Source organism: Eriocheir sinensis, chromosome 27, assembly GCF_024679095.1.
Source record: "Eriocheir sinensis breed Jianghai 21 chromosome 27, ASM2467909v1, whole genome shotgun sequence".
Taxonomy (NCBI): Eukaryota; Metazoa; Arthropoda; class Malacostraca; order Decapoda; family Varunidae; genus Eriocheir; species Eriocheir sinensis.
In genome coordinates this window covers 378,748-387,855 of record NC_066535.1, presented here as the reverse complement: position 1 = coordinate 387,855, position 9,108 = coordinate 378,748, and positions in this window count along the sequence as shown.

The following is a 9,108-nucleotide window of genomic DNA, read 5'->3' as shown; positions in this document are numbered from 1 at the left end:
TTTTTATTTCTTTGCATGTTAAAATGTTTTTATTTTTAAGAAAATATTTTTTATTCCCTTGAAGTTAATCAATTAAACACTGTTAACTGCAATTTGGCTGTCTTTTCAAGACTCTTCATGTACATAATTTACTGAATTTATACTTCACTACCAGTAACATGCATGCTCTACAGTGTAGGCACACGTGAGATGATTTACTCATTATTCTGTATGATAGTCAATGTCAAGAAAAGCACAGGCACACTTGAGATTTGAAAAAAATACCAGTGGCACTCTTCTTCAGGAGTTGGTATGTAGATGGCATTTATTGGGGAATGTAATATTTATGTAGTCAGTCACATAGCAGACTGGCAGTAATGCACTAAGATACACTAAAGTAGCGGGCTTTTTTTTTATATTTTTATTTATGCCCTTGAACTGTCTCCTTAGCTGTAAACAAAACAAAACAAAACAAAAAAATAAATAAATAAATAAAATAAAGCAATTTGTCATACTCGCTCAGAAGTCATCAGTGGTGTCCTTTTATATTGTATAATACTTCTGGTGGGTGGAATGCAGGATTCAAGAAGCTTTAGTTAGTTAAATTTATTGGTTATTAGGCCTGCAGCAGATTGGGATGTGTGATGATAGTTTGGACAATGGGATGGTCCAAACATTATTATTTAGTGTGTATTGTATACTGTACCAGCAAGATATTTCACACTGATTTGTGTGAAAATATTGTCTTTTGTTCACATCATCTGGAGCAAGTCTACCATACATTGGAATTCAAGTTAAGCTGGTGCCACACTGGGCGTTTTCCTCCAACCATTTGAGCTAGGCACAACTGTGGGTGTGTGGTGCCTGAAAATTAGCCAAATGTAGTTTAAGAGGAAAATATGTATATGTATTGACATCAGCCAGACAAGTCAAATATATATCCATCATGTATTCTACCCCCCTCCCCCCATCCAAACTATTGAAACAATGGTGTGAGAATATCTGTTTGTTTAACACCTAGTTTGACTTAATCTCCCTTAGTAAATTTAAATTGCTTCTTGTTTACTAAATTTTGCTCGCCAAGTGGGTATTAATTAAAATTGATACCCTCCCCCATCTCCCCAGCCTAGTTACCTACTAATTGTCCCCAAGATGTTACAATTCAACACTCCCGTTTCCCTTTAACTCACATATTCAAACACCCCAGTTTTAAATCACTGTCATCCCCACCCTCCTTGCCTGTCAGTCACATCCCGGCTTCTGTTAACATCCATGTGGGGGTAGCCTTTGCGCCCACCATCTCGTGTCCACTCACATACTCCCCCAAGCCCCCCTCCTTCACCCCAACTCGTGTCCACTCACACACTCCCCCAAGCCCCCCTCCTTCACCCCGACTCGTGTCCACTCACACACTCCCCCAAGCCCCCCTCCTTCATCCCGACTCGTGTCCACTCACACACTCCCCCAAGCCCCCCTCCTTCATCCCGACTCGTGTCCACTCACATACTCCCCCAAGCCCCCCTCCTTCATCCCGACTGTGTCCACTCACACCCCCAAGCCCCCTCCTTCATCCCGACTCGTGTCCACTCACACACTCCCCCAAGCCCCCCTCCTTCATCCCGACTCGTGTCCAATCACACACTCCCCCAAGCCCCCCTCCTTCACCCGACTGTGTCCACTCACACACTCCCCAAGCCCCCTCCTTCACCCCGACTGTGTCCACTCACACACTCCCCCAAGCCCCCCTCCTTCATCCCGACTCGTGTCCACTCACACACTCCCCCAAGCCCCCCTCCTTCATCCCGACTCGTGTCCACTCACACACTCCCCCAAGCCCCCCTCCTTCACCCCGACTCGTGTCCACTCACACACTCCCCCAAGCCCCCCTCCTTCATCCCGACTCGTGTTTCAAAACGTAGTCTTGGTTCTTATACCTAGTTGTGGACCCTACAGGCCCTTCTAGGTATTCAGTTTGTATGCTTAAGTTAACCCCAAGCCTAGGTTAATTAGGCCTATTGTTGTTTGTAATTTTTCCGTCAGTTTCCCGTATGTGCTCCTTACAGTAAATTTCCTTAATGATAAATAGGGGAGAGCGGTGATGGTTTGGCCACTTTTTCGAAAAAAATCATAATAAATAAAGTTTCCGAAATTCTTAGAATCTGCTTATTCCAAAAGGAAACCACATCTTTTGGCTCTTTCATGTACTATTGTCAGTTCTTCAGTTTACATTATTTCTTGGCAGTAATCCCAACTCTGAAGGTTACCAAAATGGCCGAACAATCCCACCTGGTGGGGATAATTCGACCACTGGCGTTGGATGGTTCGGCCACCAGGTGGGATGGTTTAGCCACTTGCTCCTGGGGCCCAATTAAAAAATTAAATACGGTAAGAAACTCAAGAATAAATTTTTCATCTGTGCTGACATGATTTATTGGATTTTTTAACCCAAATAATCTCCTTATAATGAAACAATGAACAAACACTCTCCATATACTGAAAAATGCCTACCTTAGATAAAATAAAACTCTAATTTTGTGAAACAATGAACAAACGATCTCCGTATAATGAAAATAAATAGCTCTCCTCTTCCCTACCTTACATAAAATAAAGCTCTAATTTTGTGAAACAATGAACAAACAATCTACTTATAATGAAATTAATGACTCTCCTCTTTCCTACCTTAGATGAAATGAAACTCCAACTTTGTGAAAGAAAATATACTAGTAAAATTAAAGCTACCCCTTTTATATGTTATTTACCCTTAACGCATTTTAAATCCATTGAAACTAAACCCAAAGTTGTAGTACCTTTGCTTTTGCTTAGTACTTTGTGAAATTGGTTCAGGCAATACTCCAAATACAGCGTTTCTTGAAACAGAAGCTTCATCAACTTCTGGGGGGAAATAAAAGTTGTCTCCCTTGGTTTTGTTTGATTTTCTTAGATAACTAACTTGAAAGTCCCCGTCCTCATCCATGTTGCTCAAGAGTTTCCTAACATAATAAACTTTCTCTCCCTTTGGAGGATCCAATCCTATTACTACAAAATCATTCTCCTCTGGGGTTTTGCTCACAAAGTTAACAACTTTGTCATCAGTCTTCATGTGAGTCCTCTGAAGATTGCTGTAGTTCTTCCACTAAAAGTTTCTCCATTGCTAAGTCTCCCTCAATGCTCTCTACGTGTTTGTTATCAGAAACATGTAGGCCTATTTTCCTTGATCCTTTTATTTTTTTGACATTTCTTTTCAAGTGATTTTTTCTGGTGTGTCTAGCTATCATGCACTTTCCCCTTTTTTTCCCTCTAGCATTTTCCTTCCTAGCGGGATGTTTAGAAAAGGGCCGTACTTGTTCTGGAGTTTTTACTAGTGTGCTTGGAGCCGAAGCAGTGTTTGTTTCAACTGTTCCATCTGGATATGAGACTTCAGCTCTCTGTGAAGTGCTATCTTCTCGTGATGTCACTGGTGCTGAGGTTTCTTTTGTAGCTTCTACACAGTGGCGGATCTAGAAATTTTTTTTGGGGGGGGGTTCTTTTTTTTTTAAAATATACCAGTGACAGCCGTAACAAAATTTTCAATTAGATCATCGTTGGTCAGTTCACGGTGAATGTATAATTTTGCAAGCCCATTCAATCTCTCCTCACCCATAGTTGACCCTCTGTATGATTTTATATGTTTAAGTGTAGAAAAACTTTGTTCAGCTGTAACAGATGGAATGGCCGGGCAAAGTGGCATAAATAAGTAATAATTTCTTTGTAACAGGATAATTTTGTAAGCACTGCTCATATGTATCAAATACAGTATTTGGCAAGGAGCTTTTAAGTACAGAAGACCAACATGATCTCCACATTCTGAATTCAGTGACATAATCATGTAAATCATCCCGGCCCAGAATTGGATCATACAAGAGGTAGTCTTTGTACATCAACAGTGACCAGCCGCAGCTCTCTGAGCCTCTCTTCCCCTTATCCAGTGCCCGCCCAATACGCGTACCCAAGGCTACTAGACAAGTCAGCGAGGTAAAACTTGCAGAGCGTGAATAAACTGTAGTGTAGATACTTGTTCTGGGGGAGTATTTCATATTTTTTTTCTTTTTAGCTTTAAAACATATGTAAATGTGAACTAGTAGATAAACATTAATTTATGCATTTTAATAATAATAATAATAATAATAATAATATTTATTAATTATTATTATTATTATTATTATTAATTCCAACAGGGTGACTGTTTTTTTACCTTGTGGATACCAGCATCTGACTTTGGTTGTGACACACACCCAAAAAAGTCTGAGTAACCAACTGTGCCTTATTATTATTATTATTATTATTATTATTATTATTATTATGTATGGTTGAAGGGAAAAGGCCCAGTGTGACACCAGCTTTAGGCTTTTTACTTTTCTATTACCATGTAATTTTACACGCTTCTGTGCTCTTCATGAATAGCCTACGCCAGTCATGACATGTAAACATGGTGGTATTATTCATTGCAGAGGCATATTTCACACTAATTTGTGTAAAAAGCATTGTCTTTCTGTGTTCATATCATTCAGAGTAGGTCTGTCATACTTCTTTTGATTCTAGATTAGATTTTCCATTTTTCCATGACCGCAGTATAATTTTACTCATTTCTGTTCTCCTCATAAATATGCCTGGCTTTACATGCATAATGAAACTTTATTGTTTATTGGTGTTGTTACCATTAAATCATATTGTAAACTTTGTATTATTGTTGAATGGGATTCCATTGCAAGGAAAGTATATTTTAGAGATGGCTGAATCACAAAAAAGGTGGGATGGTTTAGATACAAAGAGGGAGCAAAGCTTCGGCAGAGTAATGATGAACAATTCACGTGAAAAGAATAAGTACTTCATATTAATTCTTGAAATTTTAATCATGTGCCTTTGCTAATGCATTTTTTTAAAGAATAAAATAAAATATATGAAAAATAAATGAAGCCTTTTATGTCCACAAAACATTTCCCTTCTACAGAGAAACATCCAGTTTTTCTGTAAGTATTTTTGTATATTTTTTATGCCCTTGATAGCATTTTCTTTGAGATAGAAGGGTGCAATTCCTCATATATAAAAATCTGAGGAAAGGCAATATTTGTATAGTCCTGTCTCCATATATTTAGTTTGAGTTTAGCTTTAAATTCATGAAAATTTTTACTTGAATGATCTCCTTTTCGAAGTCATTCCAGATGTTTACCGTTTACCGTTGATGAGGTTTCAGGCCCCTGGTCCGCCGCCATAGCAGCGCTCCACAGGGCCGCCAACATTACAATAATATTAGCACCGAAAGTTGTCCTCAATCCTCATGTTTGTAAAGTCGTTGGATTTAGTGCATCAGTGAGTCTTCAGCGCTTTCTTCAAGATTGCCATACTGCCATTTTTCTTAACATCCCCGAGTAACTCATTATAGAGCCGTGGGGCACTCTTCTCAAACGCTCTGAAACCCAGTTCCAGGTTGACTCTGGGCTCAGAGTCTATACTGTTCTGCACTGTGTCTCAGTGACATGGCAGTGTCCAAATGAGACTCCTGTAGTAAATTTCTCATATATCCAGGTTTCCCAAGTCGTGTTGCTCAAGACATATTTTGTTGATTATTCGTGCCTTAATGGGTAGCCAATGCAAGTCTATAAGTGCTGTTATTCTCTCATGTGGCGGCAGACCCTTTATTAGCTTTGCAGCTCTGTTCATGGCAAGTTGTAATTTCTTCAGCAGATATTTAGGAAGGCCATAATAAAGTGAGTTACAATAACCCAGCTTACTAGTTACATAATTATATATAAGCATCTTCATGGTCTTATCATCCAAGTATTTCTTGACAAATGAAATATTTCTTAGATGGTAGCCTGCCGTTCTCACCACCTGATTGATCTGGTCTTTGAATGATAAGAGTGCAGTCAATTATCACAACTAAATCTTTAACTGCCTTTTTTACAGTCATAGTGTCATTTTTAATCCAAAGAGTGAAGGTATCAAGCCTCCTGAGATTCTTGTTCTTTCCCACAATCAAGCATTCAGTTTTATCCTCAATTCAGCTTCAATTGCTTAGAATTCATCCATTTCCCAACATCATCTATAATTCTGCTCAGCTTATCTTCAGTGTTTTCTACATCACTCAGCAACAGATACAACTGTGTATCATCGGCATACAGTTTAAAATCAACTCCATGCTTTCTTAGCAGATGTGAAATATACACACAGAATAGGATTTTTTTTTTTTTTTTTTTTTTACGTTGTTGCCTGTTGCGCCGGTAGGCATCTTCCTGGTGGGGCCTGATGGTCGGCCCAAGGCTTCTTCCAGGTGGGGCCTGATGGTTGGCCCAAGGCTTCTTCCAGGTGGGGCCTGATGGTCGGCCCAGCCCGTTCTGGCGCAGGCGAGTGTTTATAGTGGCGCCATCTTGCATTGGCTCGTGCTGCCCCCCGGAACTCGTTCTTGATTCGCTTGGATGGCTTCCTCTAGAGTCCGGGTTGATGGGTGGTCTTCAGGACAGCATGTGGGTAGTTTTAAGCCACTCGGCGGTGACTGAAAAATCCGAGTGGTAGCGTGGGGATTCGAACCCGCGTCGTCCATCACGCGGTGAATGTGGGCCCAGTACGCTACCAGTTCGGCCACCGCCTACCCAGTTACACTTTCCTGAGGGACTCCTCTTTGGAAAATTTTATGAGCAGAGAATGATTTACCTATTTGCACACAGTATGTTCTGTTCTCAAGGTAGCTCCTCAGATAATCCAGCACACCACCCACAATTCCAATATTTTTACAATCCTGGAGCAATAAACTGTGCTCCACCGTGTCAAATGCAGCACTCAAGTCTAACAAAATCAGAACATCAGACTTCCCTTCATCCATGAGTACAAGTAAATTGTTTACCACCGAACAGAGTAGTTTCTGTTGAGTAAAGCCTCTTGTAAGCAGATTGATTTTCCGGTACAGCCTGCACCACTAGCAGATGCTGCATTAACTGATCTAAGATTGCATTTTCAAGTATCTTAGATGGAAATGTCAAGTTGAATACTGGTCTAAAGGAACTTAAACACTGTGGATCCAGTTTACCCTTGACTATAGGTTTCACAATCGCCACTTTCTCACTCTCCGGAAAAATCTTGTTTTTGATACTTGTGTTAAACATCTCAGTCATAATATTTAAGAAATCACTAAAGTTTCCACTCTTAATGATGTCACTTATCGGCAAGGGATCATTATCACAGTACGTCAGTTTCACCCTCTGTACGTATGACAGTTTTCACCACAGCCACATCGATCCACTTGTTGAAAGCTTCTTAACTTAGTTTCAGGGACTGGAGTTTCCAAAGTGGGTCCATGGTAACCGTCGGCTTTAAAGTTCCTGATAACTTTCTCAATTTTCTTATCAAAAAAGTCTAGAAACATATTCATCATCATCATCATCATTTCATCGACCGTCGACCCCTGCTCCTAGGAGCTCCCACCAAGGGATGGCCACGGCAGAAGAGCTTCCATCTTTTTCTATCCAGACACTCCCTCCTTGCCTGCTCAAAGTTTCTCAAAGATCTTTCCCCCTCTCCCTAACGTACTCTTGCACCCTATCCCTCCATTTCACTGGAGGTTGTCCTCTAGCATTCCCTCCCTCTATCTCACTCACATACACCCTTCGGGTCATCTTACTCTCCTCCATTTGCTCCATGTGGCCAAACCACTTTAAAGTCTGTCGCTTCACTTCTTCCACCACTCCACACTTCTTCCCTTCACCCCCGTGACACATTCCAAAACGCTCGTACACACTTTCATTACTCATTCCATCCATTCTACTCACACCACAAGCACTCCTCAAATAACTCATTTCCACTGCCTGCACTCTAGACCTCTGACTTTCATTCCAGACCCATGTTTCACTTGCATATGTGAGGGTTGGTACTATTATTGTATTTCTCAAATCCCTCTTTACCTCCATGCTCACACTTCTGCTATTCATGATTCGTCCCAAAGACCCCACCACCCTTCTTCCTTGCAATGCCCTTTCTCTTATCTCTCCCTCCATACCACCATGCTTACACATAACTGATCCAAGGTACTTAAACTCATTGACCTCCTCCATTTCTTCACCGCTCAAAATTATTTTGCATTCTTTTTCACATTCAATTCCCACTCTATATGGGCATACAAAATCTACAACCTCACTTCTACTTTGCTCACAAACCATCACTTTACTTTTGTTGACATTTACTTTCAGCTTTCTCCTATTACAGACACTAACAAAAACACTGACCAAATTTTGTAGGTCACTTTCATTTTCTGCAATGAGCACCGTGTCATCAGCAAACAGTATCGAATTCAGTACCCACTTCCTTCCCTCATCGAACAGTCTTACTCCAACTTCTCCAACTTTGCCCTTCATTTCTCTAATGACACCATCCATATAAATATTGAATAACCATGGTGACATGACGCACCCTCGTCTTAAGCACACTTTTATTTCAAAATGTTCACTTGATTCTCCAGTAATTTTGATGCAGATGCATCCTCATAGAAAGACTTTATTGCACTAAGCAGTTTCCCTCCCACACCATAAATCTTTAAAACATCCCACAATGCAATCCAATTGACTCTGTCATAAGCTTTTTCCAAATCCATGAAGGCAGTGTATAGTTTCTTTCCTTTTGGTATTATTATTTCTACTACCATCCTGAAGGCCAATATCTGATCCACACATCCCCTTCCCTTCCTGAAGCCTCCTTGTTCTTCACTGATTTTCTCTTCTGTAAGTCTTTACACCCTCTCTATTATGACTTTTCCATATACCTTTCCGGGTATACTCAAGAGACTTATTCCTCTATAGCTCCCACATTCCCCTCTCCTGCCCTTCTCCTTGTAAACCATGATGGCTTTCGTCCAGTCTGCTGGCACCACCCCCACCTCCCATGCTGCTTCACATATCTTGACCATCCATTTCACGACTTCATCTCCTCCACACTTCAACATTTCTGCTGTGATTCCATCAATTCCTGCTGCCTTTCCATTTTTTAATCTTTTTATTGCCTGATTTACTTCTTCATATGTTATACTTCTTTCTTTATATACTCCTCCTCTACCTCTACTCAAAACTGCTCCTGTTACAGCTGCTGGACGTCCATCCTCAAAATTCA